Genomic DNA, 25,363 nt, shown 5'->3' with positions numbered 1-25,363 from the left:
TTGGAAAAGCGTTAGGCTATAGTCGGTCAACAATCGGAACAATTTTAAAGGATAAAGTGAGAATAATGGTATGTGAAAGGCCCTGCCCCAATGAAAGCTACAATTATTACTAAGCAACACAGTGGTTTAATTATTGAAATACATACATTTCTTAAATTTTTTTATATGCATAGAAAGGTAAAATATATATACTATATACCAAGACAAATGTTTGACTAACTGATGCTAAATAATACTGGATGTACCTGTTCTGACTTGCGTACATATCCGACTTAAAGATGGACTTAGGAACAGAGCTTGTTTGTAACCTGGGGACTCCCTGTAATGTTTTGGGCTCACAATGTTATTTGAATCCCTTGGTTTTGTTTTTGTTCTACTAATTGCCATGGCTTTCTAATGTTAAAAAGTTATTTAAATGCATTGCATTTTCCAGGTGTATTTATAATGTATAAACTGCAATCCAGTTCATTAAATTATGCTTCTAATTAGTTCTTTCTACAAATGCCAGTGATTTTGCAGTTTTGCTCTTGCTCCCTGTTCATGCAATTTGGTAGATGACCACTGTTCAGTTAGACATTTGGCAAATACCATGCACTATGTTAATTTTAGTACTTGAGTTATTTTATGAATCAATTTGGCTTGAAAGGAATTTTTTTAAAGGGTCAGTTGCCATGACTCTCACTTTTGGGTCATGATGGAAATCATATGTGTCTGTAACTTGTATGTTTGTAGCTGTGATAAAATCGTAGCACTTCCAGCTCCAAGTCAGTTTTAAAGCTTGCAATCACTGAGTTGAGTTCAAAATTAAGATATGAATCGAATGCACCAATGAAAGGTACTTCACTCTTGGATGTTGAATATCAGATGAAATTTGAACTTAATCTTATATTGGGTTTAAAGGATTCCAGAGCATTATTTTGAAAATAATCATTGTTGTTCACCCCTATGTACAGATATTTTAGCAAGCATTTATTCCGTAACAAACAGCACTAAACATAAATGATCTGGACATAATGTTACTATTTGGAACAATAAAATTTAAATGGATTAAGTGGTGAAAATCTGCAATAAACTGAGAAAATACTGAAAACACAACAAATTGCTCAGGACGTGGAGGAAGAAATTGAATGTTTTTTAAGAAAATGACATTGGGATAAGTTATTGATATTCATGAGATGGATAAAATAGGTCATCTATTCATCGTTTTCCATTACTGTCTGAGCGAGTTTGTTTCATGAAATTTGGCTGTCACATTCCTTCATTGCAACAATGATTACATTAGTTGTAAATTTTCATACTATACTCATGTCCTTAAGATGTACAGAACTCAAATAGAAACAGGTCATTCTTGATCTCGACAGACTGCAAAGAAACAGGATGAGTGTAAAATACTTCAATGGTTCAGCGGTTCCATTTAATATCAGAGAATATATACAGTACACAACCTGAAATTCTTATTCTTCACAGACATCCACAAAACAGAAAACCACAAAGAATTTTTGATACTGTCTGAGGTCCTGAATACACGTTAAAAGATAGTTCTTCTTAGAAGTACTATGTATTGGTTAAAATGGGAAGGTGGTTGGGAAAGAGAAAAAAGAGTGCTTAGCTTTGTATTAGCTTGGTAGTATTAAGTGTAATTTGATAATTGGAAAAGCATAATATGCAGTCTTATGTCTTAGGCACCCTAGCTATATATATGTGCCTACGACTTCTGCACGGTACTGGACAATTAGATTAAAATATGCATATGTTGTATGAGTATTTGATAAACCTGAGCAGAAAGATTGAGGTATGTTCAATCACACTGTTAACAGTGATTATAAATGAGACATGATTGCAATCCTTAATAAAATATTGATTAAGATGGCGCCGTAACTGGCGACTCTGTGCGTGCTCTCCCAAGCAAACTGCCTGCTACACTATCCTATACCCGAGAAACCCTTCTAAACCTCCAATTTTCTACATCCAGCAAGATCAACAACACCCTGGCAAAGTTACTGACCCGGCTGGAGATCACCAACGAGCCAGAATTGCTTCAACTCCAGACCGTACCTGGACCCGATCGTCGAGGCCTGGTCCAAGGTCCACCACGTTCCTGGTGACCCGCGTCCTGCTACTGTGTCAGAGCGCCTGGAGACATGGCCCATTCCGACCAGCACCTCTCCGAAGCAAATGAACACACAGAAGTGATGTCAGAGACCTCAAGATACCCCAGACACTTCCCTAGAGCCCTGTTGGTGGCCATCCACAGCTGCCGGAAGTGAGGCCTCCGCCGCTGAACTCGGAAATCGAGCCCGGGGCTCGGCTGGAACGGAGGCCTCCGCAACCGTGACACAGTTCACGGACTTGTTTCAGCCGGCAGCCCGGTCCTCCAGGATTAAGTATTGGCTTCGGGGCCCGACCCAATCGACAGCATGGGCCCCCAACAGTTGGAGGTGGCAGCAGAGCCTCCCCCGTAACGGCCCAACCTGGAGCACCTGACGTCACGACCCACCGATCGATCACCGCGGAACGCGTCCACCAACCTCAAAGGGCTGCCAACAACACACTGCATCAATGGAAATATGGAAAGATGCACAAATTACCGAGGAAGCATGGGAAAAGAGCTGGGCTGCTTGTCAGATTGAAGCAGAGGGGCTTTAGGATCCCTCTGCCCACCATCCTACTAGCTAATGTGCAAGCCATAGAGAACAAGGTGGATGATCTTAAAGGGAGACTCACCTACTGTAGGGAGATGCAAAACTGCTATGTATTCTGTTTAACAGAGACCTGGCTTTCCCTTGCCACCCCCGACTGTGCCATCTGACCAGAGGGATTTTCGATCCATTGGATGGACCACACGGCATCTTCGGGCAAGATGAAGGGAGGTGGTGTCAGCCTACTGATCAACACTGCGTGGGGCTTGGACACAGTGGCACTGACAAGCTCCTGCAGTCCGGACCTGGAACATCTGTGAGTGAAGTCCCTTTTATCTGCCACGGGAATTCACCACGGTCATACAGACAGCGGTCTACATTCCCCCCCAGGTGGACGTGGAGTGTGCTGTGAATACACTGTATGCCAACATCAGTGATCTTGAGATTAGGTATCCGGAGGCTTTGCTCATTACAGCTGGGGACTTTAACCAGGCCAACCTCAGAAAAGCGCTGCCAAAGTTATACCAACATGTCTCCTGCTCCACTAGAGGCCCAAATATACCTGACCATTGCTACACAGCAGTCAAGGATGCCTACCGTTCCGTCCAATGACCTCAGTTCGAAAAATTGGACCATCAGGCCGTACTCCTCCTCCTGGTTTACAAACAGAAGCTGAAGTGGGAGGTCACGGTGTCAAAAGTGGTGTCGCGTTGGACAGAGGAAACGGATGAGGTCCTCTGTGACTGCTTTGAATCGGTGGACTGGTTAGTATTCAAGGACTTGGCAGCAAACCTCGATGAGTATGCCTCAGCTGTCATGGACTTTATCTGGAAATGCACAGAGGACTGTTTGTCTTGCAAGATGATCCGGGTATTCCCTAACCGGAAACCTTGGATGAATTATGAGGTCCAGTCCCTTTTGAAGGCTAGAGCTGTGGCTTTTAGGTCCGGAGATACCAGTCGCTACACGGAATCCAGGCGTGAACTCTGGAAAGCCATTCAGGGCACCAAGAGGGAATATCGAGCCAAGTTGGAAGCCCAGGCTAACCAGAGGGATGCCAGTAGACTATGGCAGGGTCTAAATGAGATCACTGGGTGCAAAGAAAAGGCTGGGAATATCAATAACTGTAGCGCTTCTCTTCCTGACAAACTTAACATATTCTACGCAAGATTCGAACAGAAGAGGAGCGTCCCGCCCCCTCTGGATGAACTGGACCTGGTGACATCAAGATTCATCGTCACTGAGGAAGACATTAGAAGAGCCTTCCTGAAGATAAATCCAAGGAAGGCAACAGGCCCAGATGGCGTCCCGGGACGGGTTCTCCAGGTCTGTGCAAGCGAGCCAGCTGGAGTGTGTGCTGACATCTTCAACTGCTCCCTGCTTCAGTCTAAGATCCCTTGTGTTTTAAGAAGGCAACGATAATCCCGGTGCCGAAGAAAAGCAAGGTGGCATGCCTGAATGACTACCGACCTGTGGCTCTAACACCAATTGTTATGAAGTGCTTCCAGCGATTGGTTATGGCACACATCAACCATAACCTACCGGTCAACCTCGGCGCTTTGCAATTCGCCTACCGGAGCAACAGGTCAACGGCAGATGCCATCTGTCTAGCACTACTTTCCTCCTTAAACACCTGGAGAATAAAGACACATATGTAAGGCTTCTTTTCATCGACTACAGCTCTGCCTTTAATACCATCATTCCAAATAAACTGATTCCTAAGCTCCGGAACCTGGGTCTCAGCACTCAGATCTGCAGCGGGATCTTCAACTTCCTCATAGACAGGACCCAGGCTGTAAAGATAGGGGACAAGCTCTCCTCTACAATCACTCTGAGCACCGGTGCCCCACAAGGCTGTGTACTCAGTCCCCTGCTGTACTCACTGTACACCCATGATTGTGCAGCCAAGTTTCCATCGAACTCAATATATAAGTTTGCTGATGACACCACAATTGTAGGCCGCATCTTGGGTGATGATGAGTCTGAGTACAGAGAGGAAATTAAGAACCTGGTGGCATGGTGCGAAGACAATAACCTATTTCTCAACGTCAGCAAGACGAAGGAATTGGTTGTTGACTTCAGAAGGAGTAGCAGACCGCACGACCCCATCTACATCGGTGGTGCGCAGGTGGAACAGGTCAAAAGCTTTAAATTCCTCGGGGTGAATATCACAAATGACCTGACTTGGTCTAACCAAGCAGAGTCCACTGCCAAGAAGGCCCACCAATGCCTTTATTTCCTGAGAAAGCTGAAGAAATTTGGCCTGTCCCCTAAAACCCTCACTAATTTTTATAGGTGCACCGTAGAAAGCATTCTTCTAGGGTGCAACACAACCTGGTATGGAAGTTGTCCTGTCCAAGGCTGGAAGAAGCTGCAGAAGGTCATGAACCTAGCCAAGCACATAACACAAACCAATCTTCCATCCTTGGACTCACTTTACACCGCACGCTGTCGGAGCAGTGCTGCCAGGATAATCAAGGATAAGTCCCACCCAGCCAACGCACTTTTTGTCCCACTTCCCTCCAGGAGAAGGTTCAGGAGCATGAAGATTCATACGGCCAGATTTGGGAACAGCTTCTTTCCAACTGTGATAAGACTGCTGAACAGATTCTGACCCGGATCTGGGCCGCACCTTGCAAATATCCGGACCTGACTTGCACTACCGTACTTTCCCTTTTCTATTTTCTAATTATGATTTATAATTTAAATTTTTATTATATTTACTTTGATTTGTACTAAAGGGAGTGTGAAGCGCAGGAACAAATATCACTGTGATGATTGTGCGCTCTAGTATCAATTGTTTGGTGACAAAGTATTTGTATTTTGTAGTAGCTGAAGATAAAACAGTTAAGCATTCTTTTCCATAAAGCTATAACTGAAGTCTGAAGGAATTTGTATAGGGTCACTTAATGTCTTTGTCTGCTGGAGGAGTTGGAGCATTTTTCATTTTAAGACATAATATCATGTGGATTAACACAGTGACAGAGAAAGATTCTAGGTTGATGAATCGTTTCATAACTTCGAACAAAATAGTTTACTTTTTGTGGTCTTTTTAATGGTTAACTTGATGAAATTGCATGTATTTGTCAAGCTGCATGCATTCAACTTTCTAGCCAACATCTGCAGGTCATAGTTTTATGACTGTCACTACAATTCATAGACGGGTCAGTTGTTCAGGTTAGGAGTAAAAATAGGATGTCTGCATTCACATCTGATTGTTATTACTTCACAAAAATGTCAGGCCAGAGTTCACAATTACTTTCTTCTTTGAAGTCAAGGCTGCATTTTCATTCCGTATCCATGCAACCAGTTCATCGTAGATTTATTACAGCATAGATGTGGCCATTTGGCTCACTGGATCTGTGTCAGATCCATGTAAAGCACTCCTGTCAGTCCTAAATCCCTACTGTTTTTTCATAGCCCTGCAAATTATTTTCTCTCTTATGTACAATGAGTTTCCTTTTGAAGGTCTTTACTGCTTCCATTTTTATAGTTCTAGGTCACATCTACATTCTGCTTAGAGTAGTTTTTCCTTCCGTTCTTCTTTAACCTTTTGCAAACACTTTAAGTCCATGTCTCTGTCTTGAAACATCTACATTAATGGTAACAGCTTAATTATGTTTATCCCACTAAATAATCCTGATCTTGTACTCTTCTACCAAATATCTGAACAACTTTCAAGCTTCTTCACCATTACAATGACTTCCACACATTTGAGGTGGAGCTCAGGTTCAGTTGCTTATCTGAACAGTTCAGAATTGATGCTGATTGTTTCATTCATTGTTGTTTGACTCATATTGTGCATTTTATACAGCTTTTTTACTCATTCAGTAAAGCAGCAAGGATATCCCATTATAATTATTACTGAGTCTTGGTGAGAACACACATGAAGTGCTGGTCCACATACCTTGGAAGGGATTTACCTGCCTTAGAAGGAGAGCACCAAAGATTCGACCTGTGTTATTAGAGATTAGAAGAAGGAAATGAAATCTCATTGAACCAAACATGATTCTGATAGGGCTTGACAGTCTGAAGGTAGGGGGAATGTTTTCTCTGACAGTGATTTCTAGAATCACAAAGGTACACCTACAGAATGCAAGATAAAATATTTAGGACTGGGTTGAGGAGACAATCACAATCAGAATCAGAATCAGCTCTATTATCATCGGCATGTGATGTGAAATTTATTAACTTAGCAGCAGCACATAATCTAGCAGAGAGAGAAAAAAATAATAAATAAATAAGTAAATCAATTACATATATTGAATAGATTTTTTTTAATGTGCAAAAACAGAAATACTGTGTATTTTTAAAAAAAAGTGAGGTAGTGTCCAAAGATTCAATGTCCATTTAGGAATCGGATGGCAGAGGGGAAGAAGCTGTTCCTGAATCGCTGAGTGTGTGCCTTCAGGCTTCTATATCTCCTACCTGATGGTAACAGTGAGAAAAGGGCATGCCCTGGGTGCTGAAGGTCCTTAATAATGGATACTGCCTTTCTGAGACAACAGTCCCTGAAGATGTCCTGGGTACTTTGTAGGCTAGTGCCCAAGATGGAGCTGACTAGATTTACAACCTTCTGCAGCTTCTTTCGGTCCTGTGCAGTAGCCCCTCGTACCAGACAGTGATGCAGCCTGTCAGAATGCTGTCCACGGTGCAACTATAGAAGTTCTTAAGTGTCAACGAAATGTATACAATATACACCCTGAAATGCTTTTTCTTCAGTGACATGCATTTTTTTTTTCTCTGGTTCTATGATACTACATTATTTATTTGTTTTTTGCATCCGGGTGATCAACAAATGGCTCTATGAGTTATAATTATCTTGAACAGTTGTATTTATTTATTCAGAACTATTTACCCAGAGTAGCAAGGTTTATCAGATTTGGCCTCTGTGCAGGGAAATGAATTGTCATAGTAGAGTATATGCTAGTTGAGTCAGATAAAGTCCGACAGCGTGGAAAGAGACACTTGTGTCCAACTTGCTCATGACAACAGTGTTATCCAGCGAGCTAGTCTCATCTGCCTCATTAGTTTCTAATCTTAAGCATATTGCCCTCTTGTTTTTAGCACCTTCTCCTCGGGGAGGACAAAGTTCTCAAGCTTTATTTGGATGCTGTTAAATCTGAATTTTTGAAGTGTAGCTCTGGAGTCCTGCTGTCAAGAAGAATCAATGGATTGTCTTAAACTTTAGCCTGAGCCAATAAGGCTTTATTGGCTTTACATCCTGGCATCGATGGGTGAGATAGTAGCCCTAGGTAATTTCTAAAGTATGTACAGCATTGTCAGCCAAAGGGCCTGTATTGTGCTGCAGTTTTTCTATATTTCTATGTACCACTTTTCATCATTTTGATTTGGCTATACTCAAACACATCAGCAGCAACAACAAATAATTTAATCAAAGTTGAGTGTTTCTAAGCAAAGAGGATATTCCTGACACTTGATGGATTAGTGACTGTCCAGTTGCTGTCCGCTCCTTGCACACCTTTGGTAAAGTAGACATCTTTATTGCAAACTCTGATGATGATGTAATTAAAGAGGTGCCTGGTCTTGCATTGAGAATGCCCCAAATGACTCATACGTGTTGCTTTCATATTAACCGGGCCATACACTTCACATAGAAACATAGAAAACCTATAGCATGATACAGGTCCTTCGACCCACAAAGCTGTGCCAAACATGTCCCTACCTTATAACTACCTAGGCTTTACCCATAGCCTTCAGTTCTTCTAAGCTCCATGCAGCCATCCAGGAGTCTCTTAAAAGTCCCTATTGTTTACGCCTCCACCACCGGCGCCAGCAGCCCATTCCACACACTCACCACTCCCTGTGTAAAAAAAAAACTTAGCTGACATCTCCTCTGTACCTACTTCCAAGCAGCTTAAATCTATGCCCTCTCGTGTTAACCATTTCAGCCCTGGGAAAAAACCTCTGACTAGCCACATGATCAATGCCTTTCATTATCTTGTACACCTCTTTCAGGTCACCTCTCATCCTCCGTTGCTCCAGTATAGTGAGGCGACCAGAATTGAGCACAGTACTCCAAGTAGGGTCTGACCAGATGAAGTTGTTTCAACCTGCTTTTCCACTATACTTCCAGAGATTTGAATCACATCCAGTCTGACATTGAAGGCATCCAGGAGATGATCTTGACTTGACAGTGGTCAGGCTTGGTCAAGGTAGAAGTTTTCCTTGCCATTCGCATCATCGTTACACCTTGATATTTGCGCATTGGTGAGAAAGGCACAATTGCTGCTGAGCCTTGGACATGAAATCATGAAAACCATCTGAATTCTGGATGCTAGTTCGTGATCTTTTTGGCAAAACTGAAACCATGAACACAGTTTTCTTCTGTTCGTTTTGCATTCTCGCAAGCGACCTTCATCCACTTGTCTTATTCTGCAATGTCAGTTTTATGTCTTGCAAATTCACAAGTGTCAATTCCCATTGTTAGTGTTTCTGCTGGCTACAGTAATCCAGACTAGAGTCAATATTCTCTGTTTAGGTCACCATTTTTATATTCTGTTCTCTGTGCTATATGTGACGTGGGACACCAGCTTCTTCCAATTCAATCCATCAGTTCAAGTAGTTTAAGCTTCATCTGCATTATTGTGGTGTGTTTGCAGCTTTGTGAAGGCCAATGCTATTACATAGCAATTTCCCTATCCTCAACTAACACAATTCAGGTTCAGCTAACCTTAAAGCTGAATCATTGGACTCATCAAAAATTTTCATGTTGCTTTTCCAATGGTTCACCATTTCTGTAAATAGAAAGAAGATTCTATTGTTCTCCAATATCAAAGATGATTGAAAGCCATTAGATATTCTGGCATCAACGTGATTTTTTTTTTGTTTGGCTTTGCTTACATTTTTTTTTCTTCCTTAGAAAAGATCACGCACTTGTCATGTTTATGCCGGGCTGTTTAAGTTGATCCCTTTCTGTATGTCCATTTGTACTTGAAATTGTCTCATTTACTTTGGGTATTGGTATATGAAGCGCTGGGAGCAAGAATTCTCATTACTCAAATCTTCAGAGGCTCCTGAAGATTCCTATTCTAACCAGTAAATAGGAGCACATATTTAAAATTCTAAATAGGACATGTTGACATACAGTACTGTGCAAAAGTCTTAAGCACATGTAAAAAAAAAATGTAAGGCAAAGATGCTTCCAAATTAATGCAATAATATTTCCCAAATATCAAAATATTTACTATAAAGAACAATAAACAGTGAAAAAAAACTTAATCAAATCAATATTTGGTGTGACCAGCCTTTGCCTTTAAAACTGCATCAATTCTCTTAGGTACACTGGCGTGCAATTTTATAAGAAAATCAGCTAGTAGGTATTCCAAGCATCTTGGAGAATTTGCCACATTTCTACAGAGTTTGGCTGTCTCACTTGCTTCTATCTCTAGGTAATCCCAGACAGCTTTGATTTTGAGATCACAGCTCTGCGGAGGCCGTACCATCTGCTGCTGAAATCCTCCTTTTTGCTGAAGCTATTTCTTTATGGCCTTCGTTATGTGTTTGGTTCATTGTCCTGATGCAAAATGGAATTGGGACTAATCAGGTATCTACCTTCTGGTGTTGCTGAACGGATGAGGATCTGCTTATACTTCTCAGCACTGAGGATTCTATTGATTCTGACCAGATCACCAACTCCATTTGAAGCAATGCAGCCTAAACCTGTAGAAAATCTCAGCTGTGCTTCATGATTGGCTGTAGACTGTAATGCTGTACTGCTCTTCTATGGACAAACTGCCTTCTGTTTGAGCCAAAAATTTCGAATTTTCACTTGTTAGTCCAGAGCACTTGCTGCCATTGCCTTTGTGTTTTTGTGCACAGGTGAGTCTCTTGACTTCGCTTCCACTTCAGAGGAATGGTTTTTTGACAGCAACTCTTCCCTGAAGACCACTTCTGACAAAACTTCTCCAGACTGTATTGAATTGACTTTAATTCTTATGTCCTTAAGACACATGAGGAGTAAAAATCTTTATGTTTCCTCTCCATCTGAATGTGCAAATTATAGTAATTTGTAATAAATAATGTGTTCAGTAATGTGTACAATAGAGCAGCTTAGGAATACAATTGTGTCAGCATGAATTAATCAGTCTGATGGTCCAATGAAAGAAGCTGTCACAGAGCCTAATGATCCTGGCTTTAATCCTACGGTACCATTTCCCAGATGATAGCAGCTGGAACGGTTTGTGGTTGGGGTGACTCGGGTCCCTAGTGATCCTTTTTATGCACCTGTCACTGTAAATGTCCTGAATAGTGGGAAGTTCACATCCACAGATGTGCTGGGCTGCCCACATCACTCTCTGCAGAGCTCTGTGATTGAGCAAAGTACAGTTCCTATACCAGGCAGTGATACAGCCAGTCCAGATGTTCTCATTGATGCCCCTGTAGCACGTCCTTAGGATTGGGAACTCATGCCTTGGGTCTCCAAGGCATGTTCTTGGGTTCCAGTAGTTTCTTTGGGTTCAGAGCTGACAGCAGTGCTGGACAGCTCCCAATTTGGAAGGGACATCAGTTTGATCTTTCTCTTGTCTGCTGCACTCGATTTCCATGGCCAACCATTGCATTTCTAGTCCTCAATCTTTCCTGTTTCTTTGTGCTTTTTCAGAAAAGCTTTGACAGCAATCTGGAAACTCCTGTCTGCCATGAAATTCCTGCTTGGGATTGACCTTGCTGATGCAGGATAACCACATTGTGTCTTGTTGCTGTGCTCACTCACATGGTGTAAGAATTGATTATTTAGAGGTTAAACTGTCACATTTACCACATCCTCACCTTTTATTTTGATTGTACTTTGCCCAGTTTGATTCCTTCTACACCCATTTCTGTTTCAGTTGATCAGTATAGTTCACTCAACTCATTATGTTCACTCAACTCATTCACCCAATTATTAACAAAGTTTGTAATCTTGTTTAGTCATGCACTGGACTACATACTTACAAAGTAATCAAGTTTTTATTTGAAAAGTGATCCATTATTTAATATGTTACTTTCTTTAACAACAAACAAAAATTTCTCATAACATTTAATATTTTGGAACATGAATGTTTGGAAATTGTGAGAAGTTTTGTTTTTGAGTGTCTTTGGCTTAAATAATTAATACTCTTAGGAATATATTTTTTTGCCCTTTTTAAATATATAATATCATTAGAAATATATTGTGAGCCTCAAAAATGGTATTTTAAAAAGCCTTGTTGCAATAATACTATTAAGGTTAATTAAACACACATTAAAATCTATTAATAAATAAAAGGATTAAACCACAGTACTGTAACCTTAAATATGCACTTACCTTCCCCATTCCTCAGGCCATTAAAGTAAATGGGATCTCTGATTCTATACTTCATTTGGTTGTTTTATTGTGTAGTTTAACATTTGAGAGACACATCTTCTTTTATAATGCAGGGGAATTTCAGCCAGCCAGGACTCTGCAGCTGAAGTCATGTAGCCCACACTTCACAGAGTGAAGTGGCTGAAATGGCATCCTTTCTTGGATTATCCCAGATTAATAATTAGTCATGTACATCAGTTGGAAGGGTGAGCAGCTGCAAGTTCCTGGACATCAACATCGCAGAGGATCTATCCTGGGCCAACATATTGTTTCTATCACAAAGAAGGCACAACAGCAACTGTACTTTATTAGGAGTTTGAGGATGTTACGAAGAAGTCAGATATACAACGGAGAGCATTCTGACTGGTTACATCACTGCCTGGTATGGAGGCTCCAACGCACCAGAATGGCAGAGGCTGCATAGGGTTGTAGACTCAGCCAGTTCCATCACGGGCATAAACCTCCTCACCACTGACGGTGAAGACACCTACAAAAGGTGGTGCCTTGAGGACGCTGTGTGAAGGACATTCAACATCCAGGAGTTTCATTCTTCACATTACTGCCATCAGGAAGGAAGTACAGGAGCCTGAAGACACAAGCTCAACATATTAAGAATAGCTCTGCCTTCAGATTTCTTAGCAGTCCATGAATACAACCTGATTATTCTTCTTCTGATACTTATTTATTTCTGGGTAGATTGTAATTTGCACTCTGTTTTTTATGTCTTACTGCCAGTAAAGAACAAATTTCACGACATATGTCAGTGATGATTCTGAATTGTCTAGGATTATTAGTAATAATAACACTCAATTGAGTAGTATTTGACCACTCAAAACCAGTGATTTCCTCTGGATCCACTTCCCACAGCTAGCATGATTTGCCACTTTGAATTTTTTAAGGAATTTGTGAATGCTGTTCCTCCTTCTCCCTTTCATGTTTCTTTTCTCTGGTTATTTTTTAAACTCTTGTTATCAGTTAAGCTGCCAAATGCTTTTATTTTCATATGCCTTGATAACGGGAACTCAGTTGAACTAAATTTCAGAAACAGAGTTTGATAGCAGCTGCTGCTATGTAGTATGGTGAACTTCTGAGCAATTAAATGAGCTGGCCCTATTAGGAAGGTTGAGGCAGTGTGAGTAATTGCATTTCTAATGTTATAGGCTATACGTTAAGTGCTGAAGAGAACTATATTTCTACTTGAGATCTGTCCACCCAGTATTCCAGTTATGGCCACTCTGTTAACTGTTGTCACTCGTGGATATTTCATTAGAGATGCATGCATACAAATCTAATCAATGACATGAAAGCTGAGCAGGTTTAAAGTAGCCATCTTTCATGACCCGACGGTGACTCTTTAAGTGCATTATAACTAATGAACTATGTTTGGAATTGTAATCACTGATGTAATGTAGGAATTGTAGCAAATTTCTAATGAAAAGCATGCTCCTATGAACCGGTCACAGTGGGATTGCTCTGAAGTTTGCTTTATTGAAAGAATAGCACAGACAATGGTGAGTTGTTTTCCTTTAAACACTTTATGATTTCTGTCCTAGTAGGCTGTACTCAACTACAAAGGCCAAGGAGCCTGTGATAGCTCTAAACATTTGCAATTAAATTGTTGAATATCTTGATGACATACTATTATATATTGTTATAGTGCACTAAATGTCCAAGGCTACTACAGTGTCCTTGGATAGTCATTTACAAAGCCGCCCTAGTGAAGCATTTATGTATTCAGAGTAAGAAGTTTGATAACTACGTAAGGCTATTTATGACTGCACGGTAGAAGAAGTGATTGTCGTCTTTGTTTCTGATATGGTGTAGAAGGGCAAGACAAAGATTTGTAGTAAGCATGGAGTTGAAGTGATCAGCATGAGTCTTCTTAGAACTGTAGACTGAATATAATATTTTGAAGGGAATATGTGGTAAGTATGTTATAATAGGGTCAAATGGGTAAAAGAATGAACAAATGTATACTTGCTTATTGTTCCCCTGTATTGATATGTGACTCAAATGGAAACCACATAGTGAAATTGTTATTTGTGGTTAAATATTTCATTTGCGTGCAAGGTTCTTTATAATTTCAAAATAATATGTAAATGAGAATAAATGGAAATTAATAATTTTGCAAATCATATGTTTGGTGTACGCAAATTAATTAGAGAAGCAGGAATAATAAATATTATAGCAAAAATGCTGCATGTTTTGCCTTAGAGAACATGAATATAAACCAGGACAAGAATCAGCTGATGAAAATTGATCTCCCAGAACAGTACAAATGGAAGATGTGAGGATTATGATGTCACTTAAACCATTTTTTTTTTGGTATCAATAAAGAGGGAAGATTTGATGACTGTCTGTACTCTTTGGTATCATAAACTATTAAAGTGAACTCCAGTTAAAGAGTGCTAATGATATCAAGAGAAAAGAAATATTGCAGGCTTCATCAAAGCAGATAGTGTTAGACAGTTTTGTGTTTGGTGTCGGGTCCCCTGCCAATGAAATGCAGTACCATCTGCTGTGCAAAGCAATCCCAAGAGCAATTTCATTGCTGGATTGATTTGTTTCAGAAGGCCAATGTTAACCGTAGCCCTATTCAGTTTGCACAGAATACCAATAAAGGATTTTACCTACGTTTTACAACTAATTGAGGTATTTATTCAGAGAGTTGCCATAGACTATAAGAGGTTGACCTATCAAATGTGTCTAGAGTCATGCTTCATGAATATAACTGCTTAATTAAACTGTCAATTATATTCCATCTTATGCCTGTAATTACTCTTATGGACATTATAATCGAATCAGAAATAATTTCTTATGTCTTTTGGTCTTTGGAAATGTTTAATTTAACTGATGATCAAATCTTAGAGCTCTTGGTAAATCTGGGGAAATATAAGCACAATTATCATTGATTCCACAGATGATCATTCTCAAAATTTCACATTCAAAGCATGTTTTGAACTGCTATTATATATATTATAGTACAAGCAGGTGTAATCAATCCAACATGTTTTCGTTTTGCTTTTTCATTAAAAAAAACATCTTTAATATAGGTTGAGGATATACTCCTGCTTGGTACTTAGCAACAGTCAGGAAAATTCAAAGGAAAAAGATTCCCACTGAGTGCCATCACTTTTTGCATCACAGTCTCCTGATCTTTATCCTATCACAGCCATTCCTTGTATTTATTGATCTGAAACATGAACTCTGCTTCTCTCTTGGTTTTTGTCTAACCGGTAGAATATTTCCATTCTGGTTTTTTTTTAACAAATCCCAAATGATGATTTTTATAAAAAAAAGTCCTCTATTACTTGTTTTTTTACAAAAAGGCTAACAGTATTAAGAATATTAAATGAAATGATTGCCAATAGCATCAGTAAGAATAAAACTTTAAGATGAATTACAGAAGAATAATGCATAAAAATTCCCTGAACACAAGTTGTAGGAAAAGGAAAAATGTTTAAGATTCATTTCCAAGAATTAACAGTGCCCTTGTAAATATTAAGCAAGAATTGACTTGTATTGATAGCTTTTATATGTTTTATTTAAGGATTTCACTTGCAAAACAGGGTTCCTTTATTCTATCTCTTAATAAGGCAATAAGACATAGAAGCAGATTTGGGCCATTCAGCCCATCGAGTCTGCTCCACCATTCAAACATGGCCGATTTTCTTTTCAATCCCATTCTCCTGCCTTCTGATTATAACCCTTAACTGCCTCACTAATCAAGAATCAAGCTCTGCCTTAAATACACCCAGTGCCTTAGCTTCCACAGTTCTCTATAGTGAAGAGTTCCATAGATTCGCCAACCTCTAGTTGAAGAAATTCCTTCTTATCTCAGTTCAAAAGGAGCATCCCTGTATTCTAAGACTGTGCCCTCAGATCTTAGACTCTTCCACTGATGGAAGCATTCCCTTCACATCCAGCCTATCCAGGCCTTTCTGAATCCAGGAGGTTTCAATGAGATCCCCTCTCATCCTTCTGAACTCCATTGAGTACAGGCTGAGAGATATCAAATGCTCCTCGTACAGTAACCTCTCTTCTCTGGAATTGCTCTTCCAAACTTCCTCTGGATACTCTCCAGGGCCTGCACATCCTTCCTTAGCTATGGGGCCTAAAATTACTCACAAGCAATTTAGAAGAAGGAAAGAACGGTGGAGGGGCCAGGGTTGGGGTGGGTGGGTGTCAGTAGACAATGTCTACTGTTCACTCAGAGCAATAACGCCCACCCTGATGTCCTCTCCATTCCTTGTACCAAAAGCATGTTGGAAAGACAAAGTTGAGTTCATTTTCAAGTGCACAAGTCCAAATATGGAAAACTCACTTGCTGCAGTATTGCAGGTACACAGGACCTGCGCTTCAATACTCACAAGAAAAACATCCATCAAGCACAAACTGCACGCTATTTCTACCGGAAAAGACACAACCAGAACAAAACAAACAAAGCCCATTGCCACTGTACTGAGGGAAGGAGCACCTAAGGATCTGGAAGCTTTAAGTGGTCCTGACCTTGGTGTAGTGGCACTGACTGCCAATTATAAATAACACTCCTAGCCATTTCGTTATCACTCTCATCCAAAATCTGCCACTGATATTAAAGTATTGGACTTCGGACAAACCATCACATCATCAAGTGTTTTTTTTGAAAGATTGTCGGGCAGGTATCCATTTTTGCATTCTTCCTTGTTAAATGTTCCATTTATTTCAAACCAGACCTACAATATGCACATAAAATGCTGGTGGAACGCAGCAGGTCAGGCAGCATCTATAGGGAGAAGCGCTTTCTCGGCCCGAAACGTCGACAGTGCTGCCTATAGATGCTGCCTGACCTGCTGCATTCCACCAGCATTTTGTGTGTGTTGCTTGAATTTCCAGCATCTGCAGATTTCCTCGTGTTTGCCTACAATATGCACAACTTTTTTTAAAACAAAAATAATTACAGTCCATTAAGAAATGTAATTTATTGAGAGCATTCTGCAATTCATTGCAAGGCCAGTCCTGAAGGCTATGAGGAGCTGGCAAATCATAACTTCCTGTAATTTTTTCATTTTCAACTTCATCTCAAATTCCCAGATAACAGAGTTCACTGAATAACAAAAGCGGGATTTGATTGCGACATTTCCATCTGTAATTTCCATTAAATATATGGATAATGTAGAAATGTACAATTGAAATATAAAAATGCAAGACAGTATTTCTTGGGAAATACGACTGTGTTAGAATAGGAAGGTTGTCCTGAATTATTCCAAGTACTCACTGGTGCCGCACTTGATTTTTTTTTTATTTCCCTTGTGTGATTGAGTTGTTGTGTGGTTAAAAATGACAGCACTTGTGCACTTCCTATCAACAAAATCCATCATAAATGATTAAAGGTACATTTGTAATGAAAGCTTTTTGGGGTAAGATTGTCGTAATCACTAGAATAAATAAGGATGGTATCTCTGTGACTTCAGTATAGGTACTACCACTGTAGTTCAGTTATTCTGAGCTTCATCTGAAGATTACACTTGATCTTAATTCACCCCATGAAACCTTGCAGGAGATTGATGAATTATTTCAAATATTATTGTGACTTAGAACAACACCTAGCATCCTCATAATGATTGGGTAATTAGATGTCACCACTATTGTAAAATATAGTGTATTAGTCATTTGTCAAGAGACTTACTGAGGGTGTATCATAAAAATGTGACTTACATACTCTGCGTTTTTTCATAAGTCTTGCCAAACTGGGTTGTGACATTAAACCAGCCTGTCCTTCAGTATCAGGCCTAGTGCCCATACTGAACATCATTGCCAACCAGGAGCTGCCGATGAGACATAAGTTTCATTAAAGGTTTTTGAACTTTGTGATCTGGCAGTAAATTTTCCATGTTATGAGCTTTTTGCAAGAGCAGTTCTGAATCATGTAACTTTAGTATGCGGCATGTGACTCAATGTTATAAATGCATTTTATACTTGAAAATTAAGCAATTGCAATAATTTGATCATTATGGAATTAAGTAATAAAGTTGAGAAATGGTACTCAATGGTAAAAGTTACCAAATACCAGATAGTATTTCAAAAACAAAACGTTTATTTGACAGTATATGCTGACTTATAAATTCATAACTTATATTCTCATAAACGCAAAAATATCTTGGTTATTGTAAACCTGAAATTAAATATAAAAGTAAGGAATGATTTCATCAGGCAGCTCCTATGGAGATCAAGTAATATTTACCACTTCAGGTTGATATGCTTTCATTTTTTTCACTATTACAAATGCTGCCTGACTTGCTGAGTGTTTACTGCCTTTTCTATTTTGATTTAAAAGAAAATCCACAGTGCTCTGGTAGGCTTGCATTTTTGTTGCTTGCCTGTCATTGTTCACATAATAACATTTCACAGAAAGATGAATTTCATCTTAGGGTTCAGTTCATCTAGTTCATCAACACTTTGACATCTTTCTTGCTATACTATGTCTTTTGGAGAGACACACATAGGGGTCTTTGTCATCTGATACAAGAGGCAATTAAACCTTTCCTCTGACAAGTCGCCTGCTTCTCATGTACTTCTGTAGGAAAAGAGATACTGAGGGATGGCTGAAAATGAGTATTTTTTACCACTTGTGACTCAGGGTTTGTTAGTGCTAGTCAAATCACCACATCCTCTGTTAGCCAGAATTTGTTATGCACATTTAAGTTTGAAACCTGTTTCCTCACTAGTTTTTAGAAATGCAAATTGATAACAATGCTGTTAAGACATCCTGAGGAATTCTACTTCACTAATATGATACAAGTACATAAAGCTGAGGTGCTTGAATTAGAATGGAAGAAATCAGGATCAAATCATTTATCAAAAAGGAATGGGAAAAAGACAGATTGAAGGAGAAGGATATAAGCTACCAGAAATGTATTTTTTCCCCAGGGTGGGTAATTACTTTGTATTGCCATATGTTTATGCTTTGACTGTTCTCTGGAATTTGCTATTTAGAAATGAAGGGATGTTTAAAAAGCTCCAACAACAATCCACAGCCTGAAGGAATGAAAACACATATTCGTAGTTATGTCTGACTGACATTAACAGCTATCGTGTCACAAGCAGTCTGGCTTTAGAGAATGGTCATAAGTCAACAATTTTTGCTAATACTTATCAGAAAATGTTGGGGTGAGTGTGGAAAGTCTTCGGCCATATCTAATGTAAAGTAAAGAGAAATAATTCAGGGGAAAAAAATCTAGGTTTTGTATTATTTGGGGAGGGGAAGAAAAATCAAGACAAAGTAAAATGACAATAGTAATATTAGCTCAGATATTCCAAACTAAGATCGGGTTAATAGGTTAGAGTTACTAGGTTGCTGCTCTAAAGTAATAGTTAACTATTAGAAAATCAGGTTTACAAGAGGCAAAAGTTTGATATAGTGATGCCATTTATAGTCAAATAGATACTGATGATGGTCATGAACAAGTGTTTAAAAATAGAATAAGCACACCAATAGACAAGCCAACTAAAAGATAATATAGATCCTTTGATCATTGTTAATAGATTATTTTTTCATTTTCACTCTTAACTTCATGTCCTCAACAGTGACAATTGTCTGCTGCATTCAAAGGTCAGATTTAATGACAGAGAAATGTATACAATATACATCCTGAAATGCTTTTTCTTCGTAAACATCTACAAAAACAGAGAAGTGCCCCAAAGAATGAACGACAGTTAAACGTGAGAACACCAAAGTCCCCCCAGGCTCCCCCATCCCATGCATAAGCAGCAGCAAGCAACGATCCCCCCTCCCTCCAACCAGCAAAAAAAACGCGCATCGGTACCATCACCGAGCACAAGTGTGTGCTAAGCCGCAAGTCTTTCAGGATGCAATCTGTATTTTTCCAGTATGGATAATTAGTACTCTGCTTTATATGCCAAAGTTCAAAGTATGTATACATTATACAAACTTGAGGTTCGTCTCCTAGCAGGCAGCCATGAAACAAACCCCATATATGTGAAAACAGACTGTCTAATATCCAATGTGCAGAGAATTAAAAAAGTCATGTCCATAAGAAAATAAAAGAATAAGATAACCCACAAAAATGACTGTCAAACACCCAATGTGCAATGTACAAAAAACATGGTGCAAACAATAACCACAAGCAAACAGTGTTTCTGAACTGAAGTCTGCAAGAGAGTTACACACATAAAATGCCGGAGGAACTCAGCAGGCCAAGCAGCATCTATGGAAAAGAGTACAGTCGTACTCTTGGATTTCCAGCATCTGCAGATTTTCTCTTGCTTGTTCTACAAGAGGGTTCCGTCGTTCAACGCAGAGCCGAGTAAATGTTGTGGAGCGGTGATCTTAATCGGCCCATACCTTGTCTGGGCCCGAAACCCTGATCTTTTTGACACTTCAACCTTTTGAATCTGGCCTGGTGCTTGGATACTCCGGATTTCACCACTTCGATTCAGCCCTATTAGAAGTTGTTTAAAATAAGGCATAGATTTTGGTTTCTAATAAGTGAATTAATGTTCTGAACATTGAGTACATTTATTGGTCATATCTAAAAGATGCTTCTGAGTCTCGCTTGATTCAGGTTATTCTCACAGTAGAGAGTCGGCTCTGTGAAATATTAATCTTAATGGTTATTCAGTTAATTAAAGGGAGTTTTGATAATTAAAGCAGAAAATGTTTCCAGCATACTAGCATCATTTCAAGTTACATTTGACATGTCTTACTTATCACATCAGGAGTTCTGTATTTTTATTCCTGTTACATAGTTGAACCAAAGTTTAATTTGCAGGATCACTAAACTTCTATCTTTACCAAAGATTTATTTACGGCCTAAACCAGAAAAGGTAGCAAAAGAAGTTTTTTTGACATCAGTTGATTTTGAGAGCTGGTCTCACAAGTGCAAAGCTGGTTTACTCAGGTAACCAATATCTGTCAAAATAAACATTATTTTTAACAATAAACCTTTCAACCAGAAACTAGAAATAATGACACATGTAATTTGGATACTTTCTTTCCTTAAGTAGGTCAACACTGTATATTTGCATACAAAACAATTCCAGCAGAGAAGGTGAAATTGCTAATAACAAGAAATAGTTGAATTTGGGAGCACCTGTGAGGACGTTTCCCTGTACAGATCTGTTCCTCTGCCTGAAGTTGAAGGTTTATGATGTGCTTCAAACCCCAAATAAGAACTTCCTGTGGTCTGTGCTTGCTTTTTTATTTACTTCTGCCCTGTGATTGTGAAAGGTTTGTATGAAGGAGGTGAAGTTTGCACCTTGCCACTCAGGATCTAAAATGCTCTGAATTTTACAGGACAGAGTTTCTGCAGAACGGTTGTGAGATTAGAACAGCATGTGACAACCTCAGAACTAAAAGAAGGACTGAGTTAATTGTGCGATTTGTCCTGTTAGTGTATTGGAGGACTGCTGATTGCACCAGAACCAAATTCACTTTGGAGTTCTTAAAAATCAGGCCATACATGCATGGAACATGGTAAAAGCAATTATTAGTATTGGTATTAGTTGTTTGAAATTTAAACGTAAAGAACAAAATCTTCTGGGAGAAACATTAATAAGGGCCAATGGAGAGTGCAGAGTGGTTACTTCTATTCTAAAAGCAATGGATATTGAACATTTTGTGGAAAAAGCAAAAACTTTGTCACATGGTGCGAGCAGAATCATCTGCAGCTTAATGTGAAAAAGGCTAAGGAGCTGGTGGTGGACCTGAGGAGGGCTAAGGCACCGGTGACCCCTGTTTCCATCCAAGGGGTCAATGTGGACATGGTGGAGGATTACAAGTTCCTGGGGATACTGTTATGGATTCAGTAACAATAAATTTATAAGTGAGGCAGGGGTTTTTTATAACAAATAAAACATTTATTAAACACTGAAAAACAAACCCCCAAAAGTAAACAAACAACTAATGTAACCGGAAATCAGCTGTTGTGCAGCAGCTTAAACAGTTCTTAAAGCAATGTTGCAAAAACAGTTTTCCAAAGTAGTACTGCAAAAGTTCAAAATGCTTACAGTCCGTTAAAGGAGAGACTTTTTAGACGATTTAAATTCTCTTTCACGTCGTGTTGCTGCAGTTCTTAGTCGAACTATACTTTTCCCGGAGAATTTACGAAGCTGAAAATGAAACGGCTTAAAGGCACTGACCTTTCCTTGACAAAATTGTACCCAACCCTTTCTGCTATTCACAGGGGTTACCACGGGCACAGCCAACGAATTCCTTCCGAATGAGGATCAAACAAGGTCGAACCTGTTTCACAGTCGAAATCGACTTTCCTGGATCTTTTAGCTCCCCATCTCCGATCTTCACTCTCCACCGATTATTAACTGGTAATATTATAAAGAAACTGCCGGCAATGACCTTTTAAACTTTAGGCATTAAATAAAACTCCACCTTTCAACCAAACTGCGTCATAATATCGGACCACACAGTGGCATGGAGTCAAAACGGCAAATCCAGCCTCGAACTGCCTCTCCTCACGGGGGGGGGGGGGGGGGGTCCTCCTTTTATACCCTGTAAAAAAAAACCTGTCACATGACCTCTACTGGCAGGAAAATGACGTCACTCCACCATCACAAGACCACTACCTTTAGTCCAGTATAGCTTCAACACCACTGTCACGTGACAAGTACAAGATACCCACGGGTACGTAACAATATGAATGGGCAATAGACTGGTCTGGTCAAAGAACACTGAGGCTGTCTACAAGAAGGGGCAGAGCCATCTCTATTTCCTGAGGAGACTGAGGTCTAACATCTGCCGGATGATGCTGAGGATGTTCTACGAGGCTGTGATGACCACTGCTATCATATTTGCTGTTGTGTGCTGGGGCAGCAGGCTGAGGGTAGCAGACACCAACAGAATCAACAAACTCATTTGTAAGGCCGGTGATATTGTGGGGGTGGAACTGGACTCTCTGACGGTGGTGTCTGAAGAGAGGATGCTGTCCAAGTTGCATGCCATCTTAGACAATGACTCCCATCCACTCCATAATATACTGGTTAGGCAGAGGAGTACATTCAGCCAGAGACTCATTCCACCGAGATGTAACACTGAGCGTCATAGGAAGTCATTCCTACTTGTAGCCATCAAACTTTACAACTCTTCCCTCAGAGTGTCAGACACCCTGAGCCAATAGGCTGGTCCTGGACTTCTTTCCATTTCGCATGGTTAGCTTATTATTTAATTATTTATGGTTTTAAATTGCTATATTTCTTCACTATTCTTGGTTGGTGCAGCTGTAATGAAACCCAATTTCCCTCGGGATCAATAAAGTATGTCTGTCTGTCTGTCAAATAAATATAGCACTTGAGAAATAAGCATATATTGTAAAGCAGAAGAATAGCAGAGGATTTCTCTCTCTCTCTCACACGCGCGCGCGCGCACACACGCAATTTCTCTCCCTCTGTCTCTCTGGAAAAGAATTCCACTTGCAGCACATTTATCTCCCAACAACTGGCTGAGATCTCAGGTGTTTGGCCATGCTTGCACCAGCCCTTGTCATGCTGCTGTCTGTTCATGAAGGTCATTAGAGTTAGTTGAGTCCCAATGTTACCAAGTATATCCTCAGCAGTCACACCCTTACAATTGAGCCTGGCAGTGTGGGTTCAGGTCCGGTTCCAGAGACCTCACCCCAAAATAACTAGCTTGGAACACCAGTATTGACACAAGAGATTCAACAGACACTAGAGATCTTCAGCAACATTCACAAAAGTACTAGAGGAACTCAGCAAGTGAAACAGCATCTATGAAGGAAAATAAGCAGGGGACAATTTGGGCTGAAATCTTTCTTCAGGGCTGGAAAAGAAGTGGGCAGAAGCTAGAATAAGAGAGTGGGGGAAGGGAAGGAGTACAAACTATCAGGTGATAGGTAGAACCAAGTGAGGGGGAAGAAATTGGGAGGGTATAGGTGGAAGAGGTTGAAAAGGAATAAATCTAATAGGAGAGGGCAGTAGACCAGGGAAGAAAGGGAAGAAATCATGGAACATGTGCACTTGAAAGCCTACCCAAAAAAAGAGAGAGAGCCCTTTACGGGTAGGAAGCCCAATCGATTTAATGCACGATCATTTGCCACATGCATACTTGCCATATTCATGCAATCAATCTGATATGATTCACATAGAAACCAGGCCCTTCAATCTATCTAGTCTATTCTGAAGGAGGAGGGACACTAGACAGAAGTGATGGGTAGGTGAGGAGAAGAAATGAGGAATGGAAAAAATCAGAAGGAGGGAGGGACAGAAAAGTTACCAGAGAAATCAATGTTCATACCATCAGGTTGGAGGCTGACCAGACAGGTTATGAGGTATTACTCCTCTAACCTGAGTTAGGCCCAATCATGGCAGTAGAGGGGGCTATGGACCAACATGTTAGAATGGGAAGGGGAAATTGAATTGCAATCTGTAGCCTCCGGGAGATCCTGACTTTTGCAGTGGGCAGAGGGAATGTACTCAACAAAGTGGTTCCCCAGTCTGCATCAGGTCTCACCTGTAGAGGAGGCCGCACTTGGATACTACAAATGACCCGGACAGACTTACAGGTGTTGCTTTATCAGGAAGATCTGCTGAACGAGAGGGTGATGGTTTCCAGGCAGGTGAAGCACTTGTCTCACTTGCAGGGATAAGTGCCAGGAGGGAGGAGTGGAATCTGTGAAACACTGTTGGAGATACTGTCCTTAAATTGAGATCTGGTCTCTCTCCTAGGATAGTTCCAAAAAATTCCAAGACACTGTTATCCAAACAATACCCTGAACGTTCTTTTAGGCATTTTGGCCAAAATTTTTCCATTAATCAGCTTTACTAAAAATAAATTAGCAGGATTTCATCAGGTTACCAGTCTTGCTCTGTGCCAATTACTATCTTACTTTGTTGTTTTGGGTAGCTTTGGAGCTGCTTGAAATTTTAAGTATTAAATAGGGTCTGGGTGGGAAAATAGTTTTGGGAAGCCATAGGCTAGAAATAAATACATAAATAATTTCATAATTATTGAGAATAAGGCTTTTGGGAATGAAAGAATCAAGGTTGTAACTATGCAAGTCAAAATTTCTTCCTAAGACTGACACTAGATCTAACAATCTTTTCTATATATTAATATTAATGTACTGAAAATCCCGTGAAGCCCACATAGCTCCACTGTATTCCTAATGTGTACTGGTGGATAAAGTAATAAATACTGTAGATTTTACTAGGAACTTATTCACACACTGAGTGTGAGATCCAAACATAATTTTGTCATTATCTGCCACCAAAGCATAATTGCTTACAACAATGAAGCATTCAAGTTGTGGTCAATTTTGGTTCATTTTTATCCTCTTTTAACTATTCAGCCTGGAATATTTCCAGCCATCACCCTGCCTCAAAGGGTGAACTGGTTTAAGATTAATAT

The 25,363-nt window shown here is 39.9% G+C and overlaps 1 protein-coding gene and 1 long non-coding RNA gene across 16 annotated transcripts in view; one reads left to right on the top strand and one right to left on the bottom strand.

Annotated features, from left to right (window-relative positions):
* The window catches only part of LOC132378509 (uncharacterized), a 63,935-nt gene extending 50,502 nt beyond the window's left edge, over positions 1-13,433 (bottom strand). For all 12 annotated transcript variants that reach the window (XR_009507070.1, XR_009507069.1, XR_009507068.1 and 9 more), the window contains exon 1: positions 11,947-13,433. This is a non-coding gene — a long non-coding RNA (uncharacterized LOC132378509). The remainder of the gene's footprint in view (positions 1-11,946) is intronic.
* The window catches only part of cdkal1 (CDK5 regulatory subunit associated protein 1-like 1), a 509,606-nt gene that overhangs the window by 246,920 nt on the left and 237,323 nt on the right, over positions 1-25,363 (top strand). The gene's annotated exons all lie outside the window — the stretch shown is intronic.

This window comes from Hypanus sabinus, chromosome 20, assembly GCF_030144855.1.
Source record: "Hypanus sabinus isolate sHypSab1 chromosome 20, sHypSab1.hap1, whole genome shotgun sequence".
Taxonomy (NCBI): domain Eukaryota; kingdom Metazoa; phylum Chordata; class Chondrichthyes; order Myliobatiformes; family Dasyatidae; genus Hypanus; species Hypanus sabinus.
The sequence above is the reverse complement of the archived record's forward strand: the minus strand, read 5'-3'. Positions and strand labels throughout refer to the sequence as shown.